This window comes from Eubalaena glacialis, chromosome 12, assembly GCF_028564815.1.
Source record: "Eubalaena glacialis isolate mEubGla1 chromosome 12, mEubGla1.1.hap2.+ XY, whole genome shotgun sequence".
Taxonomy (NCBI): domain Eukaryota; kingdom Metazoa; phylum Chordata; class Mammalia; order Artiodactyla; family Balaenidae; genus Eubalaena; species Eubalaena glacialis.
Genome location: NC_083727.1, coordinates 87,446,111 through 87,456,085, shown reverse-complemented (window position 1 = coordinate 87,456,085; position 9,975 = coordinate 87,446,111). Strand labels below are relative to the sequence as shown.

Here is a 9,975-nt window from a genome sequence, read left to right as displayed (position 1 = left end):
AGGCTGCAATGTGATGGCTGCAACATCCTTTGTTTACTGATATGGCAGCAACATTTTTCATTCACACGTGTATGTGTGAACTTATATTACCATCCCACCTAATCTTATATTCTTTCAGGTAAATTGGGTATATATCTATTTCTTACAAATAAAAGAGCTTAAGAGAAGTGAAAACCACTAGTGTAACAGTCTTCTTGCATTCATAATCATCTGTAAGTCATTTTAGTCTATCGAATTTGGAAAAGAATTTTATTTTCTATGCCCTTAAGATGTAGTGGATAAGATCACAGGCTTAGGAGCCAGGCTGCCTGAGTTCAAATGCCAGCTCCATCTTTTTACCAGCTATGTGATTTGGGGCAAGTGATTTTTCTCAGATTCCACATCTATAAAAAAAAGAGATAACAATACTTCTTAGAGTTGTTGAGACAATTAAATGGATGAATACAGAAAGCCCTCCAATGATACCTGGTAAATAATAAAGACTCCATAGGCATCATCATTTGATGATGAAACAAACCATTATTTCTAGTGATAAAAAAAAAAAAATACTCCAGGTGACTGCTATCATGGGTGGGTTAACTGCTATTTGTTAGGGCAGCAGTATTTTCTATTGAATAATTTAGATTCCTTCAAAATAGTTAGACAATCTCTACACTCTATCGGCATGTTTCAGTTAACAAAACTTTTCGTTAACTGCAGAGAAACGGTTATTCATGGGAAAGGGAGAACAGGCAGGTGTAGTTTTTGAGTACCTACTCCATGCAGGAAGGACCTGGTGTTTGGTGCTGGGGAAAATGATAGTGACACTCAAGGAACTCAAAACTTAACTCATGACTTGAATCTAAGCTTCAGGAGGACTTAGAGGATTTTTCTTTTTTCTAATTACCTAGCACCTAGAATATAATAGGCACTGAATAGATATTTTTGAATGAATCAATAAATGTTGGATAAATGAAAAGTAACCACAATGAACAAAAAGGCAATCAGAGGATTTCAAAGCTAGAGGAGAAATCCCTCTTTTATAAAAAAAAGGGCTATGGAAACACGGAGGGAGAGGTGATAAATTCTGACCAGGGTGTTGAACCAGGTGTATGGGGATGAAAGCTTCCACATCTGAATTGGACCTTGAAGACAAGAGTTTTGACAGGTGGTCCAATGGGTGGGGCTCAAAGGAAGAACCTTTCTAGCAGAGGAAATTCCAAATTATTAGGGATGTAGAAGTGCATAATTAATCTGGAGAATAGAGTCTGGATTGATTAGAATTGAGAGAACCTGGTGGAAGGCAAGAGGGGTCCAAGGGGTATGACAAGAGATGAGACTGAAAACGTTTGGAATCAGAATGTAAAATGACCTCCTGTACTATGCTTTGGATTTTATCCTATAGGCATGAAATTAAAACAAAAATAGTTTCTACTGAATTATATATACTCATATGCTCATTATATTTAAACAGTATCAAATATTTGTTAGCATAACATAGACTTAATGATCTCTGAGATTTTAAAAGGTAATTCTCATGGTAGAGTGGGCAGAGATTAGAGTAGAGAGAGACTAGATCTGGGGGACCAGTCGGACAAACATCTTTAGGATTTCTGGAATTCCAACAAGTAATATTAATTCCATCGATCATCTTCAAACTCTTCCATGAGCTCCTTTTCTTCATTAGAGAGTCAATTAAAGAACTACTTGTTGAGGTCCTGTTATGCACTTTGTACTCTGGGGTGGGTGGGGGCAGAGCAAGGCAGAACAAGAGGCTCCCCATCTAGGAAGACTAAGGAAGTGTGAGGTATCAAATGTTTAGATCTTTGACAATCTTATTGGTTTTAAAAAGTAGGATTTCAGTGCAGTTTTAACTTTCTCTCTTTTTAAGAGGGTAGGTGTCATTTCCTACTTCTAAGAGCTGTTTTATGAATCTCTGTTCTAGGCTTTTTACATTTTTCTATTGGATATTTATCTTTTCTTATTTGTTATATATTAAGGGAAGTAGTTGATCATGTTATAAATTACAATATTTTTCCCAGTTTGTCATTTGTCTTTGTTTACAGTTTTCTTAGTATTTCTAAATATCATCAAAGGTATACATTTTTTTCTTTTATGACTTCTGAGTTCGGTGTCACATTTGGAAAGGTGTTCAATACTTCAAACATAAAAAATCCTTCTAAGTTTTGGTATTTATATGATTTAATTAATGCATTTGGAGTTTATATTGGCTTTACTTTTATTTTTTTCCCAATGGTTAACCAGTTGTCTCACTGTTAAATAATACATCCTCCCTGTACTGATCTGAAATTTCACCTTTGTTTTAATTATATTACCATATAATTCTAATATTTATTTATCTATCTATTTATTTATTTATTTAAAAAAATTAATTTTGTAAGTGAAATAGGGAGCATTTTCTTTTTTTAATATTTTATTTATTTATTTTATTTATGGCTGTGTTGGGTCTTCGTTTCTGTGCGAGGGCTTTCTCTACTTGTGGCAAGCGGGGGCCACTCTTCATCGTGGTACGTGGGCCTCTCACTATCGTGGCCTCTCTTGTTGCGGAGCACAGGCTCCAGACACGCAGGCTCAGTAGTTGTGGCTCACGGGCCCAGTTGCTCCACGGCATGTGGGATCTTCCCAGACCAGGGCTCGAACCTGTGTCCCCTGCATTGGCAGGCAGATTCCCAACCACTGCACCACCAGGGAAGCCCCGATATTTATCTATTTAAATGTTATACTATTTGTAATATAAGTTTTAGTGAAAGTTATACTTAGTTTTGAACTAATTAATAAATCAATATATTATGTAGTTTTCTGTTTAATGCCTTATATTCATTATTAATATTTCTTTATAATTTAAACTTATGCCTGCTGATTATTAATGACAGTTGATTTTTTTTATGTTAATTGTTTTTTTTTAAACTTTTAATTTTATATTGGAGTATAGCTGATTAACAATGTTGTGATAGATTCAGGTGCACGGCAAAGGGACTCAGCCATACATATACATGTAACCATTCTCCCCTAAACTCCCCTCCCATCCAGCCTGCCACATAACACTGAGCAGAGTTCCCTGTGCTCTACAGCAGGTCCTTGTTGGTTATCCATTTTAAATATAGCATTGTGTGCATGTCTATCCCATATGCCCTAACTATCCCTTCCTCCCATCCTTCCCCCCTTATAACCATAAGTTCATTCTCTAAGTAATTACTGTTGATTTTTGACCCACTTGTCATTTATTGTGATCACAGATGTTTGGTCTTATTTCTGTCAGCTTCTTTTGAGCTCTTTGTCTTTTCTCTTTCTAGATGAATAGAGATTTATTTTGGCATTATTTTTTCTAATTATTTGGAAATTACACATGCTCTTTTTTTATTCTGTTAGTTTATCTGTAAATGTTCAGAAATCAGTTACTTTTCTTTATTCCTCAAAATCGAGAATAACATCACATATGCTGACACTTCCTGATATAGGATGAACAATTTCCTTCTTACTTCCTATATAATCTTCTGTTCTTTCCCAGTTTTTTTATGAGTATCCATTGGCATTTTTACCTTGATGGTTATTAATTATTTTACATCATAGAGCCTCTCTTTTAAGAATGATTTCAGCATTTACATTGTTTCACAACGACATTAACCACACATATTTATGTGTGTATATTTGATCTGGGGCCTGCTGTCTCTCTGACCTTGTTTCCTTCAACTCCTCCCCTTGCTCACCAGGCTGTAGCTATCTTGGTCTTTTTCTCCAACACTTAAGCTTGTTCCTACTTCAGAGCCTTTGCATTTGCTGTTCCTGTTGCCAGGATGTTTCTTCTTCAGACCTTTGCATGGTGGCCGCTTGTCATCACTCACCCGAGCTGTCACTACTCAGAGGCCTTCCATGGTCCCCTCCACTAAAGCACCACCCACCTCACCCACCCCAAGCCCAGATGCTCATTCACTCTCTCCCTCCTTACTTCAGGTTACATCCTGCACCGGCTTATCACTCTCTAACAGGATTCTATTTGGTTATTGGCTTACTTACTTTTTGGTTTCCTATTTATTTTCCTTTCCCTCCCACTAGAACATAAGCTCCATGAAGGTAGACACCTGGTCTATCTTGCTCATCATTTTACCCCAGTGCTTAGAACTATAACTGGTATGTGTTAGACTGCTGATATTTGGCAAATAAATATTTGTTGAATGAATGAATGAATGAATAAGTCCTTGCTTTTTTAAAAATTGTGAATAATATTTTATTTAGTCATTTTTGTTTATGACTGAAACTCTGGGAATTCAAAATTAACATCCTTGCCCGTGAGCTTGTTATAGACGCCAGAAAATGTTTCAACCTTGTGCTCCACGTTTTTCTGCTGTGCTTTATCCAAATGAACCTTTATGAGTCGGCTGCCATCCAGCTTCACGCAGATTCTCTTGGCCACAATCTCACTTGGGAAAAACAAGTCCTCCAGGATGGCATCATGCACGGCTGTCAGAGTGCGGCTCCTGGGACACTTTTGCTTATTTTTTGTATGGGTTTTTCGAGTTGGCTTAGGCAGAATTCTCCTCTGAGCAATAAAGACAACTTGCTTCCTGCTGAACTTCTCCAACTCACACACCACAGCCGGACCTGGATTTTCTGGAAAGATTTCAGTTGAGGAACAGGAACAAAGATTATGATAGCTTTCTGACCACCACCACCTTCAATTTTCTTGGTGGCCGTGATGTTCAGCTCCCGCAGCTGGGCCTTGAGGTCTCAGTTCATCTCCAGCTCTAGGAGGGCCTGGGAGATGCCCGACTCGAACTCTTCAGGCTTCTCGCCATTGAGCTTCACGATCTCCACGATGGCACTGAACATGGCCCGGACCTTGCCAATGCGGCCAACATTTGCTGCCGCCGCCGACACTAGTAGACTTAGGAAGAGAAGTCCTTGATTTTTCTAAGGGTGCCTTCTTATTCTTCAAAACCCTGTGGAGTTGCTGGGCCTCCAATCAGTGTGCTCTGGGCCAACCCTCCATCTGCCTTTCTGTATTAATCCTCAGCCTTGCTATCTGGAGAATGGTGGTCATTGCCTCCTTCCTTTTAAGGACAGGCGGGATCCCCAGGAGGTCAATCTGTGGTGAAGGGGCAGCAAAAGCTGGGGGTAGAGGGTCCTTGGTCACAAGGGCCAGCACACTTGCAAATGGAGTGGACTAATTCACTTATTTTGAAAACAACTGACTTTGACATAATGTCTTGTTAATAACCAATTCTATATGGTTGCTTTAAGAAATAAACATGTTTTTTCTCTTTTAAGACTTAAAAATATTGCGTATACTATGAAATTAATTGTTTTCTGGTTGCTGAATTATTAAAACTGCCACATATTTAATCAGAGTAATTAATGGGATTTCTGAAGGAAAAATGTTTGGAATAAGGTTGAATTTGTGGGTAAGGCAGGCTGAAGTGAGAGTCTGATAAAATTTAAGAGATGAGGGTTGGTGCTAAGGATCTGAGCTAGCTGGGGGCTCTTGCTGGCCACAGTGAAGGCTTTAGCTGGTATAGCCTTTAAAGCCAGATTCTAGGGTCTGTAGACAATCTTGCTTCTCGGCATCCCTTTAAAGCCTTCAATCTAGGCAGGGCAAAGCAGATAATCACACAAATACTCACTCCACACTCTTCTCCCCACTGCCACCTGGCTGAAGCCTTACCTCTCCTGATATTGTTAACAGTAGGTAGAGTCCTGCAGGTGGCAGTGAGGGAGGTGTGTGTATATGTGTGTGTTTGGCGTGTACAGCAGGGGGACGTGACAGGCAAGGTGGTCTTTCCAGAAGGAAAGTGGGTCATCTGTTAGCTCCAGAGTCCCCTTAGCATATTATTTCCTCAAGGCCACCCTATTACCTCATCCCTCTCTCCATCCATCCATTCATCATCAACAAATTTTTGAGCCCCCATTGTTCTAGGCATGGGGAAACAGTAGTGAATACGGTGAAGTCCCTGTTCTCATGAAGCATACATTTCAGTAAAGAAAGGGATGAAACAAACAAACAAATAAATACATGATATCTCATTTGATAATAAAAGCCTTGGAGAAAAATAAAATAGGGTAAGAAAAAAGAGAGTGAAAATGTTGATGGGGCTACTTTCTATGGGGTAGTCAGAAAAGTTCTCTCTGGGTATGTGACTTTTGCACTTGAAGAAAATAAGGGGAGACCTCACTTGTGGGTTTCTGGGGAACCTTATTTCATGATCCATAAATGAGCATGATGCATGGTTTGGAAAATTCTGGTAGGGCTTTTTTGACTTGGTAAGGTCTGTATTGTATTGCAAATAAAATGGGGAAGCACTAGAGAATTTTAAGCAGAAAAGTAACACGATCTGACTTATATGGCAAAAGAATCACTTATTCTGTTGTATGGATAATAAATAGACTTTGTGTGCATGTGGCAGGTGGAGGTGATGGGGGAATGCGGAAGCTGGGAGACCCGTCCATTTAGTCCTTGCTGTAAGTTTATTTACTTATCACCATTATTATTCACCAAACTTTCTTTATCAGACATGCTATAAAAATAGGAAAAAACAGCCAGCTTTTAAACAAAAGTTTCATAGTTCGTGTCTTCAAGTGAAATAACACATAACAGAATTTGTGCCTAGTAAACTTTAATTTTCTATATCTTTCAGCCTTAATCTTAATCTTCACCTTGGCTGAGTAAGGTTTACCTGGAACAGAGTTTAGTTTCTCCATAAATCTCATTTGGTTGTTCCACCTTGGTGGCCTCGGGCTGTGCTCCTGTGATCCTACTTATCTTCCGGGATCTCCACCTGCACAGCGTGTCCTCTGATGCAGCCTGCATCTCCAGGGCTTCCTGTCCTTGCCACATGGCTCAAGGCACATGGTAGCTTTGTTGTGACTGCTGATCGCAGAGAAGGCCGTAATTGTGTACATCTTGCCCTTTAACACATGTAACTAATGAATGAGAAACTGCTTTTTTAAGGAGAAATTTCCTTTGCAAAGAACAGATAGGGAAGAGTTCGCGTGAGTCTCTTTTTTTTTTTTTTTTAATTAATTAATTTATTTATTTATTTTGGCTGTGTTGGGTCTTCGTTTCTGTGCGAGGGCTTTCTCTAGTTGTGGCAAGCGGGGGCCACTCTTCATCGCGGTGCGCGGGCCTCTCACTGTCGCGGCCTCTCTTGTTGCGGGGCACAGGCTCCAGATGCGCAGGCTCAGTAATTGTGGCTCACGGGCCCAGTTGCTCCGCGGCATGTGGGATCCTCCCAGACCAGGGCTCGAACCCGTGTCCCCTGCATTGGCAGGCAGATTCTCAACCACTGCACCACCTGGGAATCCCCACGTGGGTCTCTTTTATTCCAGAATGTACTTGATATTTCCTGTTTCTTTCTCATGATTGGCTTTCCTTCCTTCTTCACTGTGCTTTTTGTCCTAGGAGGCTGACTTTTATGAACTACACCAAAGGCTCCCTCCCCATCTGGTTTCAGCTTGGGTCTGGCTAACAGGAGGCCCCAGTGGAGCTACGATAATGAGAGGAGAATGGGTTTGGGGTATTTATCCCTCCAGCTTCCTTTTTGCTGGGTTGCCATTTATTGGTTTTGTTCCTCTCCTACAGGTCACAACTCCAAGGGCAGCCCTGTGTGACAACTACATCCTCTCCCTCGGGGTTCTGGTAACCCTCTCTTTCCCTTCAGTCCAAGGGGTGGCAATAACTCCTAATTCTTCCTGGCACTAGGTTACTGCACCAGCCTTTGTGAGTTTCTCCCAATACTACCTACTCCTTTGTAAATAAATGCTCTATTAAACTCTCTTCAATTATCCTGTTTCCTGCTAGTCCCATGACAAGATACATAGAGGTTTCTCCAGGAGAAGCTGAGGAAGAAAGTATAAAACTTTTGTTCAGAAAATACTGAAAGCTATTCAGATATCAGAGACAATTTTATCTTAATCAATGTAGTAGAAATTGGGACTATCTAATGAACTCATCAGTTTAGCCTGTGGCCATCAACACATGCATACTTATGGCCTATATGTAGCCCATTCAAAATTGGCAGAATTATCTTGAGGAGAGAGTGTTTTATTTTAAGCATTAAACAGCTACATGTATACTTTCAGGACCCACAAAGACTAGGCAGAAAGACAATTTCTTTATACAGATCTTCAACTTACAAAGGGGCCATGTCCTGATAAACCCATTGTAAGGTGAAAATATTGTAAGTTGAAAGTGCATTTAATACATCTCACCTACTGTACATCTTAGTTTAGCCCAGCCTACTTTAAACGTGCTCAGAATACTTACATTACCCAATAGTTGGGCAAAATCATCTAACACAAATCCTTTTATTATGAAGTGTTGAATACCTCATGTAATTTATTGAATACTGTACTGAAACTGAAAAACAGAATGGTTGTCTGGGTACAGAATGGTTGTGAGTTGTCACCCTGGTGATCACATGGCTGACTGGGAGCTGTGGCTCGCTGCCACGGCCCAGCATCACAAGAGAGGTGTGTCCTGCATGTTGCCAGCCCGGGAAAAGATCAAAATTCAAAATGCAAACTATAGTTTCTACTGAATGCATATTGCTTTCGTAAAGCTGAAAAATCTTAATGTGAATTATCATAAGCTGGAGACCATCTGTAAAATTATTTCCAACTGTGAAAGGAAGTTGTTGGATATGACTGAATAAGAGATCTCTAGACACAGTGAATACTGTGGTTTAGTGTGAATCATAAATAGTCAATGAGAAAGATTATTGGTTAGAGAAAGTGTGGCATGGTATTTAGAGCACAGGTTCTAGAGCTAGACTCTTTGGATTCAAATCCTGCCTCTGCTATTTACTAGTTAGGAGCCTTTGGGCAAGTTACTTGTTATCTCTGTGTCTCAGCGTTCCATCTTAACATAGGAAAAATAGGAGTACCTAACTCATAGTATTGTAATGAGGAATAAATGAGTTAATTCATGTAAAGCGCTTAAGATAGTGCCTGGTGATACATGTTTAATAGCTTTATTTATTGCATTATCCTGAAAGTAGTTACTGGGACAGGGACAGATTATTGTTACTTACAGAAATTACCTTATTTGTTCTTTCCCCCCCAAATTTTCCCCATTCAGGGATGATGCAAAGAGAGGCAATGGACAGGCCTACACATAGTAGGGGGGTGGTTGTCATTCTGTAGGAAAGGAACCCACAAAATATGAATCTGGAGCTTATATAGGAGATGAATGGCTGTCCCCTCATCTTTCAAGGAAACAAGAGTTACCTTTGGTCCCTACAATAAACAAATTCTCCTTGGAAAGAGAAGGGGAAGAGCCCTGGGTTTTACCCTTTAAGATGTAAATAAATATCTCCTGGGAAAGATAAAACAAGTGTTTCTAGCTTTACGAATCCTGGAATATACCTATGGCTTTGGGTCTCATCTGCCCCTAGAAGTGTAAACACACATCTGGGGAGTTAAATCTTCAATAATCTTTTAGATTTCAAGGCTACTGTGTCGAATAGAAGTAGTGAGAGTGGGCATCCTTTTCTTGTTCCTGAATTTAGAGGAAAGACGTTCACCATTGAGTATGATGTTAGCTGTGGATTTGTCATACATGGTCTTTATTATGTTGAGATATGTTCCCTCGATAACAACATTGATGACAGTTTTTGTCATGAATGTATGTTGAATTTTGTCACATGTTTTTTCTACATCTATTGAGATGATCATGTGATTTTTAGCCTTCCTTTTGTTAATGTGGTGTATCACATTGATTGATTTGCAAACGTTGAACCATCCTTGTGACTCTGGAATAAATCCAACTTGATCATGGTGTATGATCCTTTTTATATATTGTTGGATTTGGTTTTCTAATACTTTCTTGAGGATTTTTGCATCTATATTCATCAAGATATTGGCTTGTAATTTTCTTTTTTGTAGTGTTTTTGTCTGGATTTTGTATCAGGGTAATGGTGGCCTCGTAGGATGAATTTGGGAGTATTCTATCTTCTTCAGTTTTTTGAAATAGTTTCAGAAGAA

At 39.4% G+C, this 9,975-nt stretch overlaps 1 pseudogene; it reads right to left on the bottom strand.

Moving 5' to 3' along the window:
- Positions 1–4,243: 4,243 nt before the first annotated feature.
- Positions 4,244–4,827, bottom strand: LOC133102254 (small ribosomal subunit protein eS7-like; annotated as a pseudogene).
- Between the last annotated feature and the right edge of the window lie 5,148 nt (positions 4,828–9,975).